This window comes from Ciconia boyciana, chromosome 1 (genome assembly GCF_034638445.1).
Source record: "Ciconia boyciana chromosome 1, ASM3463844v1, whole genome shotgun sequence".
NCBI lineage: Eukaryota > Metazoa > Chordata > Aves > Ciconiiformes > Ciconiidae > Ciconia > Ciconia boyciana.
The window spans coordinates 21,431,488-21,443,809 of record NC_132934.1 but is presented as its reverse complement, the minus strand read 5'-3'; the positions used below and the strand labels follow the sequence as shown (position 1 = coordinate 21,443,809).

The window sequence follows — 12,322 nt, the reverse complement described above, 5'->3', positions numbered from 1 at the left end:
CATCTGGGCCGCGGCCCACAAAATGGCTGCCCCCGGGCCGTGACGCTCGGGGGGCGGTAGGGCAGCTCCGTGCCCGGATCCGGATCGGGGCGGCGGCGGCCGCGGCCGCAGGGAGCCGGGTGTCCTGCTGTGCCTCCCCCGCGGCAGGGCCGGGGTGAGACGCGAGCCTTCTCCGCAAAGGTGTAGCTGCGGCGGCCGCTCGCCTCCTCCCGCTTCGTTTCCGGGGAGGCTGAGGGGGGCGGCGGCGGCGGTTGCTGGGGCTCCGAGGGCGGCGGGGACGGGGCGGCGCCGCAGACCTCGAGGGACCGCCGGGGCCTCTGCCCGGCCGCGCCTTCCCCGGCAGGCCGCGGGCGGGCGCCCCGAGCTCCCCCCGGGTCGGCCGCGGTCGAAGCGACTGTTCCCGTCCTCGCAGCGGGGGCTGACGGGCGGGGCAGCGCGGGGAGCTAGTGCCTGGCGAGCGGCGTGCTCGCAGCGGGCTGCCGGCAGAGCCCCGGCTTCAGGAAGGGCGGGCAGCATCCCCTGGCTGAAACCCCAAGGAGAGGCCTTCGTGGGCATCGCTCCATTGGAGCGCGGGCACGCCGCTCGCCTGAACACAGCCCTCGCCTTTTCAGGATTTTAATCTCTATTATGCATATTTGCATTTAAAAAACCCCCCACTTTGATATGTATTTGTGGTCTAATGCACACTCTACTTGGTTCTGGGCTCTGTTTCGCTGTACCTGCAGCCACTGTCTGCCTCAGGAGGGACGCTTTATAGGACACTTCAATCTGATCTCCTGTGTAGCCATCACAACGAAGGCTGTTCAGGGATGAAGGATATGCGTTGTGTCGGTTCAGCGAAGCAGTGGCCTGCTATATGCTTGAGATCTTGGAATTTTTCTGGATAAAGCTCCTCCAGTTTTGCTGTTCAGTTGTGGGTCAGTGGTTGTCTTCTGTGATTGCGAGAGATTCATCGAGGTTGTCAAGTCGACTGAGGGATCCAGGCTTTTCAGGTGGGGTGGGGGTGAAGCAGGGTGGTTTGTTGTTTTTTTGTTTCGGTTTGGTTTTTTTAATGAATGCCATTTCTACAGAGAGCTGGGTAAAGATATGATCTGGTGAGACTTTGACATTTGTTGTCAAATTACCAGTGGCAGTCGTAGATTTCTGCTTCTTAGACTTCAGTGTCGCTGATCATAACAACTTGCATCTTACCTTTGGGAGTGGAAGCAGGAGAAAAACATTGACAGCACTGGCTAGAAAGTAATGCTAAGTTTTAGATTAAGATAGTGTTTAGAGAGAGAAATAGTGCTTAAGCAAGTACTTGTTTTTTGGTCTGAGTTGTTTTCATCAGTTAATTGACTGATTTATTTTTCTTTTTTTTCCTAATTGAACAGATTTAGTTATATGTTTTGGTGGATATGTGGCAGTATATGAAGAAATGGGTTGATTGCTTTTTGATTTGAAATAGTGGAGCTCTTGAACATTCTTCTATAGTATTTGTATGTTTGTACGTCTATAGTACTGGTGTGGTCTTCTAAATGGATGGTGCCAGTCAACAAAGTAAATGATCTGTTATGGTTAATGTTTCCTTTGGAAATCTCATGTCAGGTTTTTTTTTTTCATTCACATACTGCTCAAAATCACAACAAAACAGCTATTACACTGTGTGCTGGCAGTCCTTCTTAGTTCCATATTGTAACTTTGTAACTTACAGTGTGTTTTTACTATACAGTTGAACCACTACTGTAGATGATTGAGGCCAAGGAACTGAGGCCAAAGTGATTTGAGGTGAAGTTACTTTGCCTTGCCCAGTTTTCACTGTTACAAAAGTGCATTTATATGAATACAACTACTTAAAAATGAAGTTTGTTAAAAATGAAGTCCACATCTGCCAACTAGACTCAGTAATAGAGGTGTGAGAGCTTAACTAAGAAGCCTCTATCACCAGTCTGTTGACATGTAATTATGGTGATTATTTAACGTGCAATAATAATAATAATAAGTAGAAACATATCATCTCATAAAGCATATTTAGAGAACTATAAAATTGTAAAAGGTATGTTGAATTTTACTTGGAATTACATAGTTACACTCACCACAGAAAGCATGATAATACTAGAATATCTGGCTCTTAACTGCTTTTTTTTTTCTTTTTTTGAAACAGCTATGCTTTTGAAGAGTTTCCCAATTTATAGTAAAAAATTGTACAGTAAATTAAAAAAGACTAGAAATTCACTTTGTGCTTTCCCACTGCATGTTGCTCTTTCTGTATGCATCTCTCTGTACCTCTTCATTTTTTCATACATACTATTCTGAAAATTTCCTTAAGGGTTAGTGAAAGTTGAGATTGATGAAAGTTGGTTATTTCTTTAAATTATCTTCTAAGTGGCTTGAGAACCAATCAGTGGTTCAGTATATAATTTATAGATGTATATCACAGATTGAGTGAAATAGCTGAAACTTCTTTCTGTTTTACAAATACACAGCGGAAACTTAAGAAAGTAGGTCTTAAAAATCTGAGCAAAGCTGGGACTGGAAAGTCTTCTCACAAACAGCCAAGTAATATGAAGAATAAAACAACAAGATTATGGTGATCTGATGACATGACTGCAAAGGAAAGAAAAAGTAACTGCAATTCCTAGAGAAGGCTCCAGACTGCCAGCTTGTGGTGAATGTAGCAGCATTGGTGTAGTGAGTCTAAAAACAGATATTCTCCATCAAGCATGCAGTCTGAGGTGTAAGTATGTGAAAGAACAGAGTCATTTGGCAAGATGAATATTAGGAAAGTCTGTGCAAGACGTCTTGACAGGAAGAAACCAAAACTTACACAACTTCAGAAGAGTAATTTTTTTTTTTCATTTTCCCCCATTTATGTCTTTATACACTTGTTATCTGTTTCAGGTGTTGTGAATAAACATCTTTATTTGCATGTTTAACTGAACCTGGCATGAATTAAGTGATCTGATATTAAATGAATATAAAAAAGTCATTTCTCATTCCAGTCCCTGGAGCAAACTGCAAGTACCTGGTTCCCCATTACGTTTTGTAGAATATCAGAAAGCTAAGAGAGCATGCTCCCAAAGAAACTGTTCAGGTTCTCTGGAGAATAGGTGTTACAGGTTCAGAGAAGAAGGAAAAGTCACTGCAGTAACCGTAAGTAACCAGCTCTCTGTCGTTCTCGATATTGGGGTGCACATTGAACTCAGAAGGCTCCCAGGGAGGCTATAACAAGAGCCTAAAACTAGTTGGAAACTAGATGAGATCCTTTTATCCCTTCTTAATGTGAAAGAATTTAAAATATGCCTTAAATATACCTAGTTCTCTGTCAATATTATGTTACGTGTTATTAGACGATGGTAGATGTTCAGGTGTTGCAGACAGAGCTTTGTGTTCTATGGTCCCAGAGTCTCTCCAGTCACTGAGCTGTTCATCTTAATCAGATTTTTTCCTTCCTTCCATCCATTTCTTTCTTGATAGTAAAGATAACATTGATGCTGCAATGATAAACTGATGTAGTTCTGTCTTTCTGAATTTGTATACCTTTGGAAACATTAAGTGTTATAATGGCATATTGATAATACCAGTGTCAGGACTATTAACCATTTTGCTGCTGTTACCTTGTTTTAGCAGAATTGGGCAGTTAATGTATTTATCTCCAAACCTGCTCTGATAAGATTATTTTCCTTACTGAATCACTCAAACCTTTGGCTTCACCTCTATCAACTTCTGCATCAGTGATGCATTTTCCATATGAAATCATGAAGACTATATCGAGAAATAATAGTTCTTAAGTCAAGCCCAAAGAATTGCTGCCTTTTGTATGCACTGAGGTAATATATTTAATAACATGATCTCTCTTCCTCCTTGTATAGATTCCAGCCTCTTCCAGGACCCTATCTAGACAGTGACAACTTAATGATCAAAACGTTAAAATAGAGGTCAGAAGTATTAAATTTGAATGTCCAATTTAGTATCACAAGGGTACGATTTCCAAGAACACTTAACATAGGAGAGTACTTATATATTTAGTATACATACCCCATTAACTTCAGCGGGCACTTGGCTCTGCTGATCAGATCCAAGGTGTCAAGTTGGGTGCTCAGAAAACAAAGAATGAGCAATTGCACAGTAGTTGTGAGCCACTTCAAGCAGCGAGCAACTCCACTGCCAAAATTATGATGTCTTTGTGCTTTTATATTAATTACTTCATTTGTTACAAACATAGCTGTAATCTCTTTATCATCCTGGATTTAGAAGCGTACGTCAGTGATTTTTTTGACTTGGAGTTGAGCATATGATAGGATGTTCACAGGATTTATTCATACTTACCCTTTATGTGGAATGAGGATGGTGCTGTAATACGTCTTTCAGGAGTGCTCAATTTGAAGTTCCTATTCCAGCATTTTTTGAGCCTATTGAGATTCTGTCTGCATTATGAAGCCATATTATATATCAGAACTGATTTATATATGCACAAGTTTGGAAAATTTATTAGCCAGCATCAGGCAGTGGCCGAGGTGGTAGACATGTGTGAGAGAAAGCAAAGAAAACCTGCGTAGGGCTCATTACTATTTGTTAAATAATACATACAAGTTGGGCTTCTCTGAACAGAGGAAGCTATGAGCCATGTCTGATTCTCTTGTTTGTTTGGGGTTTCTTGTGGATGTCATGTATTGAGTCTTGCTTGATTTATTTTTTCATTTTATTTTTCCTCCCCAGATTTTGATGTCACCTTGTTTTGTAGTCCTTCCCCATGTAAATGAGGAGACAAGGTTTTAATTCTGAATGAGCCCATCTACTTTGGGATTTCTTCTGCAGTAAATGACTAGGGATTCTAACAGCAAAGCTTCCTCCATTGCATACCGTCTTAATCATCTGCAGACCAGGTTTGCCCTCTAGAATGAATGAGGAAGAGGTAGTAAAGTAATTAAGACTGGATTTGTGTCTCATTGCTGATTGAATTTTAACTTAATTATACTAAGGATGAAGTATTAACTCACTGTAAACACTGGAGATTGTTTCTTAGAGATACACGTTTGTGAGTGACCTACCTAGGAAAACAACTTCACTCAGAGTTTATACTTCATCACATATTACACTTGCAAGTTTTGATACTGACAGCAAGGAATTAGGAATAGAGAAGTCACTCTAAGGGATTTAATAAATAAAATAAACTTTATATATTGTTAAACTTTATGAAGGAAGTGAGTAACTTCTCTTTGCTTGGATGAAGGCTGTTTCCAGTGCAGAGGAAAGGATGAGGGAGTAGGAAAGGGTTATGAGAGAAAGTAATAATGTATTTGCAGTAATACTGTTTACATGGGTTATGCTGGCTTAAGCAGTTACCTGAGTTTGTGCTAAACGAAGTATCTTCTGAAATCCAGACCTGATGAGAACAACCACAGGGAGAAATTAGAAATAAAAGTACTGAAAATTATGTATGATTTGAGAAATACATTGTGTATCAGATATTTGCGTGGAGAGCACTTTGTTTTCCTTTCGCTGTGGCTGCCTTTGACAAAAAACAGTCCAAATAAAACCAGTTCAAATAGGTGCGCTTTTTTTTGCATTAACTTTCTATAAATTCTGTCTTTATCTGCTACTGAGGTTTCCTCAGCATGTCTTGCAAAAAAAGAAGTCAAAATCCAACATAAATTGTTTAGCCACAGTGTTTTGCAATTCTTTGCTATGCAAGTATGATATTTTTAGAACTTTTTACATAGTAATTATTGTTTTGCTTTTTGATTCCTATCATTACCACTGCCATTTTGTCTTTGCCCGTAACTTGTCTCAGTTGGTTGTGCTTTGTGAATTGACAGACACTCCAATTCTAAACATGCATCTTCTTTTGATGGCTAATAACTAGGGATGCTGAAGGGATGCTGCACTCCCAAACCCTGGATTTGCTTTCCTGCTGCCTCACTTGCGCTGGCAATCATTTTCATCTGATCATGCAAGGAGGCAGTTCTGGGACCTAAACAGAAAATCGTCGACTAGTTTATGAAGGGTTGTTTTGATGGTAGCTACCATTTGGCAAGAATAGCTTCCCATAAAGACCTTTGCAGGTGGAGTTACTGTGCAGAACATAATAAAAATGCCAAACTGTAAACACTAGGAATTGAATAATTAATGCCGAAGAGGCAATGGCGGGAGAGAAGGGGAATACTGTTCCCTTGTTTATGGCTCTGTCTGCTTTTTTGTAAACAACAATATCATTATACATAAGAGTGCAAATAACTCTGCTCCAAGCGTTTGTGCTCGATGAAACAGTCTCCAGTAGATACTAGTTTTGCTATTTAGAAGACCTACAGGTGAGTAGATGAGCAAGCTTTGTGCTTTTGGTGTAGTATTTTGTAATTTGGGGAATTTTTTTTTTTGGTTGAAGTGTAGTTTACATATGGTTTCATGTATATTCTAATACCAAATATTATTTTTTTATCTTTGCAGTGTCCGTAGGGGTGAGCTCAAGCCCCACCTTCCATCATGCAACAGTTATGAGCACATATGGTAGAGAGCACCTTGTAACTGCAAAATCCCAAAGGTATGTGATGTTAAAGGATTCAAACTAGATAGTGGAAGGGTAAGTAAGGCAGGAAGCAGGTTTCCCTGTCAATTGTGTATCTCAACGAACTGCTTAACATATCTTTCTGTCTGCAAGTGACAGTCTACATACCTCTTCTTGCAGTAGGTGACTCCAAGCAGTCCCCACAAATGCTTAAATGGAAATGGGGTAAAAGCCTTTGCATAGCAGCTGTACAGCTTAAAGACCATTTGACAGAGTGGTCTTTAAGTATTATCTATAGATAACATTCCATAGGACTGCTTAGCAGATGCAACTCTCAGAGGTATTTCTTAGCAAGCACGCTGATATAGCTTGAGTTCTGGTGAAGCTCTGATGATAAAAGGGCTCCGTCTTTACCAGTACCATAAAAGGCATTGACACAGCCTCCAGTCTGTTTTTTCAGTGAAGACCATTCGTTTGGATCAACATGAACTGTTCAGGATATCTAAAGGGTGGTCTTACCAATTTTATAAATGGAGAACCACTTTGATTCTGAGGATGAGAAAGATGGTACGTGCAGGAAGTAACAGTTAGTGAGGCCATAAGAAGCAAAAAACTTTGATTCCTTAGCAGTTGGTGAACATGGATGAACACCAATATTATTTCATCTTTAGTCACCCTTTTGTCATAATATGGCTAAAACTTCAGGATCAGAGGAGTAAAAAGGAAAATGTGGACAATTCTTCCTAACCAGAGAAAAAGGAAGATATTCAGTAAACATGTAGGGATAAAAAGGGACAACGCTTTTCTTCTGTATTTGAAGACAAAAGGTTGATCCCCATTCTGGAATTGCCATGTAGGACTTTGGACCATATATCCCACTCAGTCTAGTATGAAAAAAAAGTCAGCATTTCTGCCAAAGTATCAATGATAACTAGGAGATGGATCACTGATACATGGAATTGTCTTTAAATATAGTAGTTCACAGAGATCAGCCAGAAGAGGTGGAGGGACACTAGACCACCTCACAGACTGAAGATAAACAGTTGCATTTTTGTTTGTCAGCGCACTGCTGTAACATGCCTTTTGATAGGGTTGCAGCATCTCTTCCACAGTGCATGGTGTTCTGGCTTCTGTGAGGTTTGGGAACAGCCTTTCTTTTGAGAAGAACCAGCCCTGCACAGTCATGCCCGTGAGTACTTTGCCAGTGCTGTATACCACGACTGATGAGGTAAGTGAGATCAAAAAGCATCCCCTTGCAGGATGTGAGGACCATAGTAATGTTGTATCTTATGAGACTGTAGTCTAGGGGGGGAATATTCATCATGCATAGATGAGTCTCAAGATGTAAACCATATAGTGAGGAAGCCAGACTTGAAAACTTTATAGGGATAGATTGGCTTGAGACATCATACAGAGGCATCACATAACTTAGTAAGGTTAGGCGGATGTGTCATGGTGATAGAAGACCCACACACGCATGTTATGGCAGTCCAAAACCTATCTTGAAATGGAAAGATTCTTGCAGGTTCTAAAGAACGTGTGGAGTGGGCTCTGCCTCTTGCTTGTCCCTTCACCAGCCAGCTGTTAAGAGCGGGAGAGGGATACAGAGTTCTATCCAGGGAAGATCAGCACCACTGCCAATATTTAAGTGCTGCGGCAAGTCTAAGTTGATCATTATTAATCTGTAAAACAAAGATGATGCTATGTAGGTGATATACTTCAGCAACATAGAAATGTGTCTTGTGAAGTTTGATTCTGTGAGGAAAGAGAGGAGGATGCCAAAATAGATAAAGAAATAGCATTTGTGTGTGTTTACATGATCCTTCCTTTTTGAAATGTTTCTCTTGAGAATTTCATAACCAGTGCAGGTGAAACCTAGTAGGCAGAAGATATTTCTTCTGTGGAAGTCTTCCATGCAGGGTGAGTCAGCAGTGGCAACTTGAATAAAAACTTGATGCTGCCAGGTAGGGGGGTGAAGATTCTGATGGACTGGGACCGAAGCCCCATGCACATGTTGAGTTAGTGCCAAAAAAGGTGGTGAGCATCCTGTTGCTGTAAAACTATGGTTCAGAGGGCCAGTTGTTTTTTTTTTTCTTGAAATTGTACGGTATCCCAGTAGAATTGTTTCCTCCTTGTCCAAAACCAGAAAGAATACTATTTTGAGGCACCAGGTCTCACTTGTGAGGCGGAAAAGGCAAAGGAAACAGATCTTTGAGATTGTAGAAGCGTGTGCTGAGGTCAAATGCCCCAGACAATACTACATGCTGTTGCATTTTGAAATAATATGGGCTAACATACTAATACTTAACATGGAGCAGTTGAGGATTCTGACCTGGTAGCCTGTCATAAGGCCAATGAGAGATGATTCGAAAGTGTAGGGGTCATAGTACTGAACTATGTGTTGAGCCTGCCCTGATCTTTGTGCCATTGCTCTGAAGTACTGTATCAAGGAATGGCATGCATTCTGTGCCAGAGCTGTACAGTCCATAGGAAAAACTCCTCATACCTTCTTACTGAGAATAATTGAGAGGATCTAGAACACTGGTGAACCCTGCCTGCATGTTAGTAATTTGAGGTGGAGACACCGTCTTCAGTATGGGCACCAGGAAATGAAGCTCAGCAGTTCTTTGAAATTCTGTAAAGAATCTGAGGAGCAGGGAGGCCGTTCTGCATTAGGCTGAAGTGGATCAGAAGCTTTTCATTTCAAACCTGTCAGGAGATCAGGTTCTGGCACCATAGCACACTGTCGTGATTGATTCAGGCTGTGCTATGAGTTGTTGGTCAATAGGTTGTGGGAATCAGTGATGCTGTTGCTGTCTTTTTAATGAAATCATTTTGGAACTGCCACTTCCTGTTTTTATCAGTGTGAAGTTTAAGACCGTACGGATGGAGTGTTTTTACCAAATGTGCCCTATGCACAGGGCAGGCAGAGCTGGAAGATGAATCTCAAGAAAAAGTTGTGTAAGTAGAGCTTACTAGAGAGAATAAAGCTTGAGTTTAAACTACAAAAAGATAGTTAAATGATACAAATACCAGTAAGGAACACTGCATTATTGAAGGGATGTCCAGCTACAGAATGCTGGACATCCCTTTTTTCTGTCCACCTGGCAGAAAAAAGAAACTGGAAAAGTGCCAGACTTACTTGTGTGTCAGACATGTGAGAGTATGGATACCATCAAGTTTTCTGTGGAAAACTTGTCTCCAGTTATAAAGAATTTGTACAGCTGCAGGGCAGATACACATGTGGATAATCACTTAAAAGATAAAACAACATGTTTTCTATCATAAATGAGATTTTATTATACTTATTATTAGCTTCTTGACAATACTTATAATTTCTAGTCATTTTTATACTTTGCACACTAATGCATATGATTTCGTATGCTGCTCCCTCTTTCATATCTTTCTATCACAAGCTGAATTCCACTGCAACAACATTAACTTAAATTGGCATGTTGTAAGACTTCTGTGACTGATGGTAGGATCGCTTAAGCAATATAACCGGAGAGTAATTCCTCACAGGCAAGTACACAAATGACCAGATGGCCTCTATAGCTCATACAAGCTTTTTTCTTTTTTTATTGGAAATTGAAGTTACTGGGCCTATCTGATCCTAAAGATGTATTTCTACACTGAGTGCACTGCACAAGTATTAGCTGTTTTAATAGCTTCTCTTTTTGTTAAGAGATCAGCATGCTGGATCATCCCTGATGGGGAAAAGGAGTTGGAAAGTACTTTGCCTATTCTACAGGGTTTCCTTAGTAAAGTTACTTAAGCTCTCTGGACCTTAATTCACTTTCTACAAGTAAGTAATGACAGGTGTATCTATTCCTGATTTCCTAGTCATAATTTTTTTGGTAGGACTAACTGCTGTTTGAGGCAAGCAAACACAGTAGTGCTAGAGAAAACTTAAAAATACGTAAGTTGTTTTGAAGAAAGCTTTACTCAGTGGATGGTTGTTACAGATGGGCAAAGAGGATCATACCTACTCTTGACTTTACTTTTTATTACACGCAGAATGTGTTCTGTATGATTGGCAAAGGCAAGTGTTTGTCTCTGGCAGGGCTAGCTAAAAGTTGTTTTTTAAGCGTGTGGGTGCAGCTGCCTCGCAGAGATGTATTGCAGTAAAATCCTCCAGATCTTGAATATGGCTGTAATGGCTGTCTAAAAATAATACATAACAAACGGTGTCCTTGTTGCGTTAAAAGGTTAAAGTAATCTGGCAGATGCCCAATTCGTTGTTGTAAGTCCAGTTGCGTTCAGTGTCCTGAACTATCATGATTACGGATGCACAAATAACGCGATGTACTCCCAGTCCAGTCGCGTTCCATGAACTACCACGGCCACACTTAGAGTCTGGTCGTGTTCAAGGAGAACTATCGTGGCTAGATTAATGAAGAGTGCAGTTTATTAAAGCAACACATACACAGGTTCTTTTGGATTACCGGTGATAAATTTACTGTCTGCAAAGCACGTGCAAATACCAAGAGTATGAGTAATACTGCCGGCTACAAACACATTAAAAGATATAAAGTGACTGCTGGCTACAAACGCATTAAAAGATATAAAGCGACTCTGTAGAGGTTCCTAAGTTTCCCAGGGACACACTTGGTATAACCAAGTGTTCAAATCTTACCCAAAGGCATCCTGATGGGGGGGAAAGAGAGGCTCAGCCTGTCGATTGATCCCAAACGTCAGAGTGGTACGTGATGGTGTCTTCCCTAACATTCTCTCCCTCTTAAGCTATTTTATACTATTTTTTACCTTTCAGGTAGAGCTTGAGTGACTCTAGTCATACATACCTTTGTTTAGGATTGGTGTAAAATTTTCTTGTTTTGCCTTTAAAGGTATAAACTAGAAAAATTCGAAGCGCAAGCTTAGTGAGGGGTGGTCGCACCTTGGAGGCGGGCAGCTTTTGGGATGGAGGTGTGTTTTGGTATTATAACAATGTTATAATCAGCAAAGTTCACCAAAAGGACAGCATTTTGTCAAAAACATGACAGGCTGTTGGCCCAGGGTAGTAAATATGCAGCTTATCAGTTCCGTGATACCTTAAAGTTCCCATATTATCACAGAGCCTGGCCGCATCATCTCCACACCATTCCACCCTCCGAGCAGTTCCTCTTAGAGCCAACGCACCAAGTTCCCCTCGCGTTGCCGACATCTAAGGTTGCAGGCCTAGGGAACTTGCGTGGAATGGATTCCTCGCATGTCAGCCACGCTCCACCTGGGAAGCTTCTTCAATGCTATACCTTAGCTAAAACTGTGAATGTAAGTTTAATTGCTAAGTCACCTCCAGCAATTATTCCACAGTCCTTCGCAAGGAGAGCCAGAAAGAACTCGCTTTTGCTTTGTCAAAATGTGAGGCTAGTGCCAGTTAATTTAAAAGCAGCAGCAGCCTGACCCGGAGACCACGCAAGAGCTAACTTTCAAGCAAATTCTCGGCGTACGAATCTCCAGCTTGGACTTCCCCCAGAGAAATAATAAATACCACTCGCTTGTAGTTTCGAGCCTTGGTTTTGTAACAAGCCCCGTCCCGCCCCCGTTCCCCCTTCTCCCCCCTTTCGTTCACCCTGCGCTGGGGCGTTTAAGCGTTCTCGCTGGGGGCGCCGCGGCGAGGCTCGGGGGCCTGGCTGCCGCCGGGCCCGGCCGGCCCTGAGCGGGAAGGCGGCGGCTAGAGCAGCGCGCTCCCGCCCTGTCCCCCGAGGCGAGGCCCGGCCCTGCCGCCGCAGCGCCCCGTGCCGGCCGCTGCCCGGCCGCTCGGCCCCGCGCGGCCCTCCGCCATGTGGGGGCGGGGGGAGCGGCGGCGCGCAGGCCCTGCCCCGCCCCGCGGCGCGG

The 12,322-nt window shown here is 42.1% G+C and overlaps 1 long non-coding RNA gene across 12 annotated transcripts; it reads left to right on the top strand.

Annotated features, from left to right (window-relative positions):
* The first annotated feature begins 50 nt into the window (after positions 1 to 50).
* LOC140651213 (uncharacterized) lies at positions 51 to 11,977 on the top strand. Of its 12 annotated transcripts, XR_012042315.1 has the most exons (6): positions 203 to 3,132; positions 3,852 to 3,917; positions 4,699 to 4,865; positions 6,427 to 9,445; positions 10,170 to 10,289; positions 11,560 to 11,977. It is a non-coding gene; the product is annotated as an uncharacterized lncRNA (long non-coding RNA). The 12 variants fall into 12 exon arrangements; XR_012042313.1 differs by adding an exon at positions 51 to 180 and having other exon boundaries at positions 2,982 to 4,865; XR_012042305.1 differs by having other exon boundaries at positions 203 to 992; positions 1,712 to 4,865.
* Positions 11,978 to 12,322: the final 345 nt, after the last annotated feature.